The following is a 15,103-nucleotide window of genomic DNA, read 5'->3' as shown; positions in this document are numbered from 1 at the left end:
CACCTCAGAGTGACTCTACCTTAATACACAAAACAACACAGCACAAATGTTTCACCTTAATAGTGTCAAATGGCTGAGATAAGGACACGCAACTTCTCATCTCAGTAGGAGGCTCATCTGCTTCTTTTCAAATGGAAATTGGATGGAAGAGACTACTCATTTAAAACAGTTACATCTGTGCAGAGATCACTGCCTGTTCTGGCAAGCTAGTGTGCAGGCCAGCCAGGGAAAACACAGAGACGTGCCTCAAGCAAGGCTAAAGATGGACAGTTTGTAGTTATGTACAAGAAGGTACAGCATCACCCACTGATGAAAGAGGAAAGCATCAAAGACTCAAACACACAGGCATACTCTCAAAATAGCTGCAAATTAAATATTCAACCTATTCATCCTGTGCAGGCCTTATTAGGAATGGACTCACAGAAACCCCCACTGTCAAGAGTCACCACATAGCGACAGTAAGACATCTCATGCCAGGGACAGAGCATGAGACCACTGCCAGCAAGGGGTAACTATCCAGCACTTGATAGCCACGGCCAAGAGCTTCTCAAATGTTTGCCCTAAAAAAAGATGGAAGAACCATGTTGAGTGGGGCCATGAGAGCACACTCGGGGGAGAAGGATGGGAGTAGACAGGAAACTAAGAAAGAATTGTTTTTCGAGAGATGCCAGAAGCTCTCTGGCAGGTGGGGGGCAGGCAGTTGCATGCTTCCCCATACATTTTCTATGTGCTCCTGTGAAGTGAATGACTGTTGCTTTAAATCCTCCTTGCTGTCTGTCTCCAAAAAAAAAACAAAAAGGAATTGAGAAGAAATGTGTATAATTATACACAGAATATTAATCTTCTTCCTGGTGATCTACAACTCTAGCATATTCATCACGCTGGAACTGTGCTCAAAAGTATTTTCATCTGATTAAAACCGCTGATTCATCGATGCATGTAATCCTTTCCTAATAGTATGTATATAAATGGCTCTTAACAATTTGCACATCAGTTTTCCCTCATTTTTCATTGTAATGTGATTTTTCTTAAACACTGAGTGCAATTCTGGACTTTTATGTTTTGATTGAGCTTTTTGGAGAAGTAAGGTGCAGTGATCTAGGCTACAGATTGAAGAAGCTTAAAATCCTAACATCTGATTTTAGCTCTGGCCACAAATTCCCTCTGTAGCTTTGGATAATTAAGTCCAGTCTTGCCTGCTCTGGGATCAATTCTACAGTCACCTTTAACTCTGGACCCACCATTTTTTTAGGAATTGTGACTACTTGATCACCAGCCTTGTATCTCACTATTGCAAGCTTTGTGGCTTTGCCACAGTTCAGGGTATGAAGCTCAGTCTGACTCCCACTGTACCACGCCTCTCTACACTTCCGCAGAAATTCACATCGGAAGATACTCATACACTCTCACCACAAATGTAGCCATTTGCTATTCTTTGCTTCTGAGTCCTTCTGTACCTCCTTCCTTTCTTCACTATTTATAGATGGCAGCTTGCCTAGGAGATGAGACAAGGCTGCCAAATGATTTCACAGCAGTGTCCCACAAGGAAACTTGGGATAAATCTTACCTCTATGCTCATTAAATAGAAATCCAGTGCTAGCAACTTTTGTTTACAACAAACAGGCCATAGATACATGATGCAAACAAGAAATAATGGCTCATAGGACTTCAAATGTCTGAGAGTAACTATCATATCCTTAGGATGAATATTTGTAGCGGTCTCAACACCACTCTTGTCAAACCCTTCAAATCTGGAACCCAGTTCCATAGGCCAGAAATGCTACCAGTTAAAATTCTCACTACTTAAACCTCTTTCCACACATGCTCCCAAAGGCTCAGCAGCAGCCCACTTGCAGCAGCAGCATGAGGCCCTCTCATGCCCACTTTCTCTTGTTCACAGCAAGAGCCTGGGGGCATCCCACCTATGCCTTTTCAGGAATCTGAAATAGTAGCTGTGTTCAGAGCATGTGAAATGTGTACCTAGGAGACTGATTCTGTGTGGAAAGTAATGTTAGATATTAATTTTATTAAAAACAAAGACATGTACTGACTTGCTTTTTGTACCTTACCCAAGTGATCAGAGCATTTCTCCCAAGTTCAGCTCTCTCAGGCTGAGAGACAAAGCAAGGTCAAAACCACAGCTCCCAAGAGCTTCACTGTTTGACTGAAATCTCTTCTTGGTACAAAAATTCTACATTGGTTGTCAGAGCTGTTAAACGGCAGTCCCAAAATGTGCACAGTCTTGTAAATACTTGAGGAAATAGATCATACTCCAATTCCCAGTTCTCTCGATCTCCTTTTTCTTCAGAAATTACTTAAGCATTTCATGCCAGGAAAGGATGCAGAGTTCTTCAGCCCACGTGGTAAGAAGTTTGTAAAGGGTTATTTATACAGCTGGAATTGTGAGAATCTGGAAATCAGTCTTTCTCTTGTGTTAGCTCAGGCAGCTTTGTGCTCACCTGCTGCAAACATTCTGAGTTAATGAACTCCTCCCATATCTTGATCCTGAGTAGTTAAAAACTTGTAATGCTCAGTAATATGATATCCAAGAGCCTTTATGAATTTAACTACTAGGACAAAAGTTTCCATTCTGAATATGCAAATGTCTTCAGTGCCTCTGAAAATTAGATCAAGTCTCTATCTAGTCAGTGCCTAATTTTACAGTTGATGTTCTGAAATGTTTGCCCAACCTCTGTATTTTCTGGTTTTTGTTTGTAAAAATGGAACATTAATACTTAATTGCTTCTCAAAACTTTGTGGGAATTAATGCTTCTAAAGCATTTCAAGAATGAAAAGGACCACATAAACTGACAACTACTGTAATTAAGTATGAATTATTTAAAATGAAAAATTTGTATTGCAAATGAAGTGCTGGAGGAATGTATTGAACAAACCACCAAAAACTTCACAAAAATTACTAATCAAAACACAAGGCTTAGACATCTTGCAGTACCACCTCTTAACAAAGTACTGAACATCAACTGAGCTGCAGCAATTGACCATATATGCACATAGCCTTATTTTGATGGAAAGCAGTTTCATGTGAAATATTTTACCTTGCACTTGCTTCAGCCAGGAGGATGCTTATGGTCACTCAGCACTGACTTAATGAGGAGCCCTCAAAAGTAGTTTCATAGCAACTGCTAGTGACTGACAGCCAGCTGTTGTGTCCTCTTTTTGCAGTATCCAGACTTTTTTCCTTTCTAGTATTCAAAAAAATAGTTTCTGTGGGGCAGTAACTACTGTTTTATTATATAGAACAGTTAGGTTAAAACTCCTGTAGTGACATATGATCCAGCACATATGCTACTGCATCATATGTACTGCTACTACCAAACTTATTCGAAAAGGAATGTAACACTTCAGGGGTGGAGCTACCAAGCTATTGGTTTTTGTCCTGTGTACATAGCACATACAGACCATGACACCTACAAAAGAGCTACAAGCATTGTTAATATCCAACTTTTTAAAGCAGTATTGTTGTACATGCCCTACATCTAATATTTTTCCCCCGCTTATTTAGTATCTTAGTTTTGAAGCACTTAGAATGAAAGGGGTATAGAGTAAATAGCAAGGATATCTCTTTAACTTTCTGCTAGTTTTCTTTCCAAATTGGTTGGTTTTATGAACACTGTTTTTCAGTTTAAAAGACAATGCAGTAAACAAAGTGATTTAGCTCTTTTGCATTATTGTTACATTTCTTATTGGATTTTTTAATAGATCTTTTGCTGTTTGTAAAACAACACCTCTTTTAAAGAACATTTACTGTATGCATATAGCATTTACATTACATACCTCAAATGAGTATATTATAGGTGAAACAATGATGGTTTTGGGAAAGGGAAATGAATAATTCATCTATAATATGTCATAAAAATATATTCACATTTAATAACAACATTCCACTAATACCACAGCTAACAATATTCAATATTTCTGAAACTCCCCACCTCCAAACAAGGGTGTTATTACTTCAAGTTTTGCAGACATTTTACAAAGTTGTTCTAGTCAGAGAAAGGCCTGATGGCTGGAAAATAGCCAACATAATGTCATTATTGAAGATGGACTCAGGGAACACTTCAGGAAATTATAGACCATTTAGTTTTGATGCCTTTTGGGAGGAGGGAATCTTAAAAAGCATTTCTAGACATTAAATGGGAACCATTTAGGAAAGCACAGCTTGATGAAGGATAGCTAGTATTGCCACAAGAATGAAAGGTCATGCTTCACTACATTCTGAATTTCTTTCAGGTTATACATAATCAGGGGACAAAAAGAATTCAGGAAAATTTTAAATTAAGGACTAATATATTGTACTCTGATGTTGGTAAGGGAATAAAATAAGTAATTTTTCTAAGAGGAAAACTTTATTATTCTGAAACAAATAGGTGTAGAGAAACACAGGTATTAATAACAGGGGTTTGCATTTCCACTTTACATATATTTTGTAACAATAGAAATAACAACATTAGGCTATCCAAACCCACATCATTTAAGTCTCAATGGAGTACTTCAGCATGTATATAAGTCTAAGCAGATGCTGAAGCAGTATTGTTAATGTAAGTGGAATTACTCAGGTACTTTAATGACTTACAGAGGTTCAGCCCCTTCAAATATAAGGTCCTAGAATCCGGATTAAAAAATGGTATTTATATAATATAAATTATATATTAAAAAATAAATAATTTCTGCAACATGTTCACCAGGAAGCTAATTTGATAATTACAGCACACAATTTCTTAAACTCTCCCTTCTCTTATCTTCTTAACCTCTACCACTAAGAACTCACTTGCAGGTTTCTGATCCATCCAGCATCATGATTCTATCCCCTACAAAAAAATTTGTGCGCTTTAAAATATGAACATGTGATATCATCAAGATTTTTCAGAAACAACTGAAAATTTCTCTATGCTTGAAACACTAGAGAAAGAAACCTTTGAAATATGTGCCCTACAGAAAACAGGTGAGTACTTCCACATCTGAAAATCAATCCCATTTTAAAGAAGACCCAAATTTAACTGGAAAAAATGAAGACACCCAAGACTGCGAGAAGTAACCCTTCTTGTAATCCTTAACCAAGATAAATGAAGTTTAATTGTGCAGCACACACAATAGAAATATATTTATATGATGTGAAATTATGAAATTTAGAATACCATAGTATCTGTTCAGTAAGTTTCATTATTGTGTCAATTTGCATTAAATATATCACTACCAAAAGACCCAACTACATAATATACACTGGAGCAGATTTACCTAGAAAACTTTCTGCTATTTCTTTCTCTAATCTTTTTCTATTCCTTCTCCAATATCAGTAACAGTTTGAGATTTCAGTTTGAATGTCAAGTTTCATGTTGAAAATTTATAGCTGACTGCAATTCTGGAAATCTTAGGACAAAACAGAATTAGTTGCACAGAAGCATTTTGGTTTCCATTTCTTTCAAGATGTATGCAGACATTTGTTTGAGGCCCAAATGCTACAGCTAATATTCTATAAATGTGTTAATGCCAAATTACTCTTCAAATTCTTACTTTTTTTTTGAGTGTCCAATGAGAGAAATCCTAACCAGGATAAACAAGGGGATAACTGACAGAATTAAAGGAATGTCAATATGCAGGAGGATTTTAAACAATTATTCTTGACATAGCCTTAATCTAAGAATTCAAACATTCTCCAGATCATATGCAATGCTCTGAAAATAAAGCACAAAAAGAATACCAGATAGATCTTTGTCTCACAGAAATCAGAGGAGGTGTTGCCCTTACAGGAGGGAGAGGAAGAGGAAACAAATGAGCACTTACATAGTACAAAACACAGAGATGTTGGGAACAGGATCAAGTCTTTGAAGAGGACAAAAAGAAAAAATTATGGATTTTCCAAGGCACCACTGCTAGAAGCCCAAATGAAAAAAATGGGGGGGAGGAGAGTAGTGGGGAGGGGAGGGAAATAGCCCATTTGTGATTCCAAAATCAATCTCATTGGTATCAGCCATCTCAGGCAAAAAAGCCTGAGAAGAAACCAGACACTGAGTTGCCTGCATTGTTTGGTAATGGGACTCAAGCAAACAACAAATGGTTTTATATAGCCTGGTTTGGCCACAGAACATGGAAGCTGAAAGGAATTCTCTCAATAGGACGTCCAGAATCAAAAATCTTTGATGTTGCAAATAAGCCAGAGGATATGGCAGAAATTCAGGTGATATTTGTCCCTGAAGCAGGGTGCTCAAGCTGAACCTGTAGCTCTTTAGTTTCTCAGTTTCAAGTGTTTTCTAAGGATGCCTTAAATTCAGATCAGGAATTACATCAAGTTACTGATGTAATTGATATTTCTAGCTAAATTATTAAAAATCATGGTCCAGCATGTATTTTGAACCTTTAAGAATGCCTATCTTAGGAACAGCATATTTAGCTCAGCAGGGACTCTGTCACACACCACCTGTAATTCATTTCAGCATTGCTTTGGGCAGACTTCTGAAATACTATGATCACACTGGCAACACCAGCTGTCCAAATCAGTATTTTACAAAATTGAGTTGTTGAATCTTTCTAAACGTCTGCTTCTTTGGGGGAGGGGGCCCTTATTATTTCTGCTCTTCAGCAATAAAATACAGATTTTCAGTGTGGGACTGTGAGCTCCCCTCCTCTCGCAATTCCATTCAGTCACATGCTTGTCAGTAGTTCCACCGTCCCGATCAATAACCAGGCTACTAATTCTGTGTTACATGTCCCAAGAGACAAAATGATAGCAAGATTCCCCTGAAATTCTGCAGTACCTATATCTCTCTAACCTTCTTCTAGCCTCTGATAATGATTTCCTTCAAGGTGAGGATTCCATTGATGTCTTTCTATTAATAATGAAATGAAAAGACATTGGCATCAACTGTTTTCCTTCCCTGACACCTAATTAATTTGAAGTCAATACATGAGCTTTAGGAAGAAACCAAACTACAGCTATAGCATATGTGCAGTGCAGACTGTCACTCAAATGATAGAATTCTGCTTTTTGACCAGACCAGATGGAAGTATAGACATACTGAATATTTCTGAGAATATAAAGTCTAGCCTGGCCAGATGTGTATATGACAGGTGTAACTGTGGCCTCATCTGGTCTGTATGCAGATGTATCCAGGAGTATTGAATAATAGGAGAGAGTTTTTTCATGTGCTATTGTTTCAGCCTTTTCAGAGGTAGTTTGTTTAATTTCAAAGTTAAATTAAAAAAATCTCAAGACATTAAACTTGTCTTTAAGGTAGGTAGTTTGTGTCTTGGCTATTTAAAAGTGACTGGTTGGATATGCCTGGCAAGCCAGAGCTCAGGAGTTCAAGCACTGTAAATTTATACCCTTTTCTGCACACTACCTTCTTTCAGTAAAGCCCAGAAAGCAAGTTAAAGAATGATTTGTCCAAGTTCTTTGAGGTTTTTACTAAAGAAAGATGAAGATTAATCAATGCGTCTATTTTGGGCAAATCAGTGTGTAACGAGACTCAGCAGTTTAAACAAAACTCTAAATAAATTCAAACTAGAGGACACATTTTTTTCTTTTTTCTGTTAATAACTGAAACATCATACTCAGCATTTTGGTAGATTTTTTTTATCCCTGGAAATTTTACAATCAAGACTAACTTTTTTTCACAAATATACACTAATTTCCAAAGGAATTAATCCCAGGAAAATCTTAGATATATGTTATGTGGGAGGTCCAGCTAGAGAATTGCAATGGTTTCTACTGGCTTTATACTATACAAACAAGCTAAGAACCTGTGGCTGAATAGTTGTTGCTACACCACTCCTGTTTGGGGAACAAGCATTATGGTCACAATGCTCTTTCAGTGGCAAAGCTCTTTTTAACTGCAGGCTAAAGTATCAGAGCTTAGAAAGAGATTTCTAATTTGTCAGGATCACCCATTCTGGCTCTTTGTGTTTCTTTAATAATTTCACATTTCTTTCTCATTTTCCTATATTCATGTCACTGAATAAAATCACAAAAAATTATCAACACCTTGGTAAATCCACCCATTTGTTTATGATCGAATATATTGATCTGTCATGTATAAATGAAGCATTAAATTCCAGCAATTCTGTGATCAATATATGATTCATATGTTTGTCCAGGTAGTTAAACTGAAAAATAAGCAGCCAGTAATATATCTTGCCCAGTATTACAATTTGAAATAATACTGTGAGAAGCCCATAGCATGAAGAAGATCAACTATCACCTAAGACACAAATCTGGTGTCTTATATGTCTTTTGATCACAGAAAAGTAATATTTAAAACGAAGTTCCAGTAGTTACAAACTGGAAAATAAGGCTATTACAGCATTTTCTGGCTATAGAATAAGAAAGAGTGCTCAAGTATATCACTGTATGTAGTTTAAATATCAGTCTTCCACTTTTTTGTTCCAAGACTGGTGCAATTTCACCTTGGAGACAGCTTTAAGATAAGGTTTATGCATTAAATCAGCTTTTCTACTTTTCAAAAGCACAGATGTGTCAGGATCTGTCACCCTTTTATCTTTGTGAAGAATGCTAGGCTAAACTGAATCTGATTCTTGAGCAAATGTAAAAACTGATGAGGATGCAAGGGATCCCAACCTTTGTAAACACTGGCATAATCTGCAGAGGGACAAAGAGAGAGAGAAAGAGAATGTGAGACACTGGTGAAAGAATTCACAGTGCTTAGGAGCCCCAATTATGGACCAAGATCCTGTTTGCATTGTTTAATAACAAAAGATGGTTCTTGCCCCAAGGCACTTACAATAAATGTGGATTTGAAATTAATTTTCAAGGAATGCTAGGGTAATTGTGTGTGCACTGTGTTTAACATACAAGGCAACACACTTTTGGAAATGGCATGTATTAGTGGAATAAAGCCAGCCTGAGCCTGTGTATTGTTGAACTCCATTCAGAAGATAAAAATTGTTGTATGATATTGGGCAAAGACATAATCTTTCCATTAATAAATTCCAATTTTGAAATGCCTTTCTATATTAGCTATAGAATTTATGCACCTAGCAGTATCTGAATGAGAAAAATAAAACATTTTGCATTCTGTCACTGAATGACCTTGATAACCATAAGAGAAATTAGAAAATATGTTCTATATTTGTTACGGCAAATGTATTCTCTAAAGTATTACAGTAATCATTTTTAAGATCACAGTAATTTAACAGTTCCTCAGTTGTTCAAGTACTGTGGCCTTGGATGATTGCTTGAACCTTCACATACACATTACCTGCAAAGTCTTTTTAAACGTTTTTAATACTTCACACTCTTCATTTTCCTGGATATATGTTTAAAGTAGTGTGGTTTATGAACGGCCACATGAAGATATTTCATGATCATTCATCTAACAACTGAACCAAATTAAACTACGTCCAAAGACATAGTGTTTACTCTTCATTTTTATGAAAATGTTTTTATTTTCTTCTTCAACAAAAGAAAAAAGTGAGCTCTCACATTAAGCAGGAAGTACCATTGTTTCACTCCTAGGCTTGGATCTAGGAAATAAATTCTCCACCATTAGACCCCATAACTCAATTCTTCTCAGTGCTGGTAATGGATGAACTTGCCTCTATCTCACTACAAAATCATTGCAAACAGTGTACATCACTGCTGGCATCCTTGGGACATTACCATTCCCTTATGTACCCACGATCTTTCTGATAGCAGTAATGTTTGGCAGAATGCTTTGGGAATTTTCAGATCTTCTTTCCCATGTGTTTTTTCCTCCCACTATCAACCCCTTTCTCTAAGCTGATCTTAGAATGATCAAAGAAATGTCATTCCTCCCCAGACCTCCCCAGCTTCTTTCACCTAGAGCATTGCAATCAGCTCCAATGTTTCATGCAGACAATGAAATAATGTTACATAAGAAACTACGGGAGAAGAACAAATCTTCTCAGGCATAAGGCTTTGGCTCCATTTCTGTGTCAGTCACAGTGGACACCATGCCCAGAACTCCCTGTCACATTCCTACTTTCCTTTGTTCCCTGAGATATTTCAAGTTCTTGTATGATACAAACCTCTTTTTTCCAAAACCATTTCCTGTGTAAGCCAATACCTGGTTTCTTTCTTCCTCAGATTTCTTTCTCCCCTTCAGTCAAGGTTCCCAGTCTCTCACCTCTTGCACCTGCCTGCACACAGAGACCAGCAGCATTAGGCTGCAAGGACTTGTATCTGCACTGTTTATGGGTGTGTATCTACCTACAGAAAGTGTGTCTCCCTGTAGGACAGGCACAGCATGGTGCATACATTGGATCACACCACTTCTCTCCTCGTGAGACCTAACTTGTGAACCTCAGCTATCAGAAAGGAGCTTCTGGACATATCTGAGCTCTGTCAAGAGGAGGACAGTTTCACAGAGCTCAGAATGACATCCTACTGCGCTCTCAAACTACAAAAGCCAGTTCTCTCCTAGATGTTACAGGATGACAGGATTTCCTCCTCAGCTCTAAAGATTCATCTTCCTTTCTCTACTGTAGTCTGTCAGCAAACCTGAGCAGATCTCCCACAGACTTTCTCTGAGTGTAGGTGATTATTTATATATTTTTATATTTATAGGTGATACATAGAGTCTATATTTTCCCAGTGCCTTACATCCTCAAGCTCATCCTTTGCATCCACAGCAGAAAATGCAGGAAGTACTTCTTTCCTCTGAGCATTCATGATGAATTCAGAGCAAGACTTCCTCTGATTTCTGCCTCCCAAAGTATTGTGTACTTGAGTAGACTCTAAAATTTCCCAGAAGTACTTCCAAAGGTTGTGCAAGGCTGTGATTCAGAGAAATGGTGCTGAACCTCTATGTCAGAAAGTGAGCTGTGCTCAGCTGTGTACACTGGCTCAGCTGTTATGCAGACACCTGGCAGATAGAGACCTTCAGCTGCCATCTGTGCTGCTTGTATTGTGCAATCACATCTCTGTAATCTGAGAGTAAAAATGGAGGGGAAGGAGTAGCAATAACTGTGGAGAAAGGAGAGAGCAGTAAGTTTCATATAACCTCTAATATCAAGAAGTGTAGGTCACAGAGCAGCTGATTTTGCTTGCCACAAAAGCAATTTTCACAGTAGGTGATATACAAAATTATCCTAGACACATTCATTTTTTAAGAATAATCGAGGAGAATTACACACACACAAAACTCTTGTCATGTATAGGGCAGTAACAGTCATTACCAGAGGAACTGTCAGAAGCCTTCTTCCAAAGAATCCCTAAGAGACATCACAAGGAGAAGTGGTTAGGTTTGTGTAATCTGTGGAGGGTAATAAAATTTGAGTGACACTATTGGTAGCTACTTTTTACAGCAGCACCTCTACTTGCTGATAACTATCCCTTACCTTCTCCCCTGGAAAAAAAAAATAAAATTAGAATGTCTATTGGCAAGAGGAGATTTTATTCTTTAATACCTAGCTCTGCATCACATGGACAGGAGCACATCCCAACACCAGAAACTGAAGACATGGGAAAGCAAAAGTGCAGAAGCAATGTTGTACAGTGGTGGTCTCTTCATGCTTTTTGGTCTAAAAGGGAGGCAACCAAAGGCCCAGCTAGACTAACAGTGGTTATAGTTAACGTAACCTCTTCTTTACCTTCCCAGCCTTTCACAGAACTCCTCAGAGCTTTCCAAGCTGAGCTGGCTTCTCTCAATATTAAAAGGTTTCAAAAAGGGTCTATGTGGAATAAATGGGGTAAATTAGAAAATTCATTTATACAATGGTAATCTTGCTTTCAGCTTTCGCAATTGGGCTTTTGTTACCAGGCCTTTTCATATGTCTTTTCCTTAGAGGTAATCTCATATCTGAGAGCTAAAGCAGCTAAGAAATTATTTCTCCCTTAATTTTCATCTCTGTACCTCTGTGTTGGTTTCTGTCCTTGGTTTTGACCAGATTTAGATGGATTATATGTTTATTGCTGTATTTAGAAACTTTGTGTATGTTTAGAAAATATGTGTATCTTAACCCAGAAACCCATGTATATTAATATGAATATATATATATAACCTACTTTCATTTGTTTTTTACAAATTACTAATCTTCTGACCAAAACCAAGCTCTTCCTACATGTTAGTACATTGAGTACGTAATGCAGTAAGATCATACACTTCAACCTATTCTGCAGTTCTAAAAAAAATAAATAATATTTCATAATCCGTGATTTGTCTTTTTTTTTACATAGTTGCCAAGGTAACATACTAGAGTTTGTGATTCAGTTTTACTCAGCTGACTGTTTAAAAGACTGACAACATAAAGTTGTATTTATTATTTCTATAACCTCTGCAATTCTCCATGGACTTCTGTGTGAGAGACAAAGGCAGCCTGATGTTTTGGACTACCTTTTCTCTGAGGAGATTATGTAGGGGAAGGCAGGTAGCACTAGACATTAGTTCATTAAGTGGCTTATTGCTCTTCCAGAAGACTCAGATGTTGGGGGAATTTATCATGTCAAATTTCCTTTGTTTTGCTAGTACATGCTTGTCCCTCCTGCATGATTAGCCCAACATTTGGCATCATTCTTTGCTGACACCCCTCTCCTCATTCTATCCCCACCAGAAGTGGCAGCAAGCTCCCCACAGCCTGACCCTGCTGTTCTGTACTGAAGGGTCTCCTGTCTTACTGCTTCTCCGGCAAGCTTGGGAGGCATCTCTATTGCATGCTAGGCCAAGCACAATCAGCTGGGAATGTTTTGCTGCCTGTGCTTTTCACCCTGCCATTTGTGCCTTCAATTCCTTGTGTTCAAGACTTTCTGTGTATGCAATACATTTCAGTATTTATTTAAAATGATTCATTAATATTTTAAAACACAAACCTCTTGTAATCGTAGAATTCCATCATTTGTTTAGGAAGTCAGGTGAACATCAAATGTCTACAGATTGTAGCTTCACCACACGCAGACTATTCTGAAGATATAATTTTCAGGGTACCTCAGTTTTGAGGCTTAGGAAAGACCTTTCCCACCAATCACTTCAGTAACTCAAACTTGCTGCTTTCCACTGAATTGGGAAAATAGAATGAAAGCATGAAGTGCTTATTAAGTTTAATGTTTTTGTTCACCTAGTTTACTGATTTCCCACCTAACCTTTACTTGCAGAGGACTTAAAATAAGATAGAAGCTAAAGGAAGCACACTTATCCTACTGTTGTCTATTTAGCTTTCATTAAATAAGTTGGTGCACGGTTCACACTCATTCTCAAAACCAGCCCATCATCTAAAAGTATTTACGTAAGACTCTTTGCATTATATACCAACCTCTGCAACACTAGTATTAACTACTGACATCTGCCAAGGCTGACTAGTAAGTGCTTTACAGTATCAATTCATCCCAAGCAAAAAGCATGTTTGAGTGCTGCAGTGCTCTTGTTAACACCAATAAGAAGTATCAGAGCTCGTATGACACCTAGCAGAAATTAGTACCCACATTCAAAGAAAAGCTTTTGTTATTTTCCAGAGTATTATGTGGACTTTATTGAGATGACTGCATCTGACACCTGCTGTAATATAAAATGCAGCTATAATTAGCCAACTGATGCTCTCCACAGTTTAGGTCGAATCCCTTCTGTGGGAATTATGCTTTAAAATATTCAGAACTCCAAGTGGCTCTCATTACATTTAATTTTTACTTAGAATTAGGTGGTCTAGAAAAAAAATTTAGGATTGTAATAGCCCCCCGCTGAATGCCACACAGCAACGTGAAAACCCATAGATTTTTTTCCAAATAAAAAAATGAGAACAAGCAGACTACACTACAGCCTTCAATTGAAGTCTGGCTTTGCTTAATTGTACTTTTTGCACTCATCAGTCTCTCCTCTTCAGAGCAAGCTACAAAAATTGCCTGAATAGCCAAAGAAAAGTTTCCCACAGTCACTGGTCACAGAAAAACACCATTGTCCTTCCTCACAGTTTGATGGACAACATTTCTATAAATGGGTAGCCAGTCTGTCAATGGTACCCTTGCTGAAAAGGCAAAAGAAGAGAACAGATTCTGCCAATATCTGACAAAGCATGTTAACACATAATCAGGCATTCACTAGTCAGGCAGCTGCCCCTGGGACCTTCATAACACAGGTGCCTTTAAGCCATTTCCTATTCACAGATAAAGGAAACAAGCAGGAGATACCTGGGAAAGGAGCAGTCTATTGTCGCCTGTCAAATGTCCATCTCCTAGGCTGCCTGTATAAAAACAGAAAGAACACAAAAGAAACTTCAGCCTGAATTGCTAAATTATAAAACAGCAAAATACTCTCCAACTCCATAACTTTAATCTTCATTTAAATAATAATTTAAAAGGTTACTAAAGGAGCACCATGTCATATAAGATGTTCCTTCTTCATTCTTTTTCCTGCATCAAACTGAGCAAAAGACCAGTCATGTCCCCAAGGCCAACAACTAGAATAAAGTCAGCAGTGGCTATCGCTGGACTGTCACCTTCACTCTCTGCAGCTTTGGTATGGTTTGTCCGTGCCTAATCTGTTCTCTGCTTCACCCAGCTGAGATTATTAGATTCATCTTTAAACGGAGGAAACTGGAACTTTCTGAGGGATCATTTTAGTGTGAATAAAAGTCAATCAAACTGCAGAAAAATACTCTTTTCTTTTTTGTTTAAACAACTTTAACTTAGTGAGCCTAATAAACAAGTGACATTTCATAGTCAAGGTTATCTAAATGCCACTAAGTAGAGTCACCATTTTAGCAGTAAATAGATCACAATAAGACAACAACTAGCTTTAAGTAAAGGAATGGATTTGTATTTTATGGTGGTGCAAAAGATGTCTATTTCATACACTCAGCATTTTAAATGCTAAAAACTATAGTCCTAAGCAGGAACTCAGTTTATATTTAAGTAATTTAATTTCTTTTTCATAGTAATTTTAGTAGCACTGCCTGTGTGTTTAATGTTAAATAAATGAAAAAACTTCATCTAATTCTATGGAAGTTCTTGATGGAAGAAAGTCATGGAAGCAATACCTAGAAAATGGTTTCAGGAGATGCATCAAAACAACTGGAATTGCCCTGATTTTGTTGGGAAGCTCCTGCAGGTAATGCACTGTCTCTGAGAACATAAAAGGCTGCAGTGCAGCACAAATCACTTGAAGCAGAAGACAGAATACTG

This window comes from Passer montanus, unplaced genomic scaffold (genome assembly GCF_014805655.1).
Source record: "Passer montanus isolate IOZ18808 unplaced genomic scaffold, ASM1480565v1 scaffold18, whole genome shotgun sequence".
Taxonomy (NCBI): domain Eukaryota; kingdom Metazoa; phylum Chordata; class Aves; order Passeriformes; family Passeridae; genus Passer; species Passer montanus.
Note: the sequence above shows the minus strand (reverse complement) of the source record.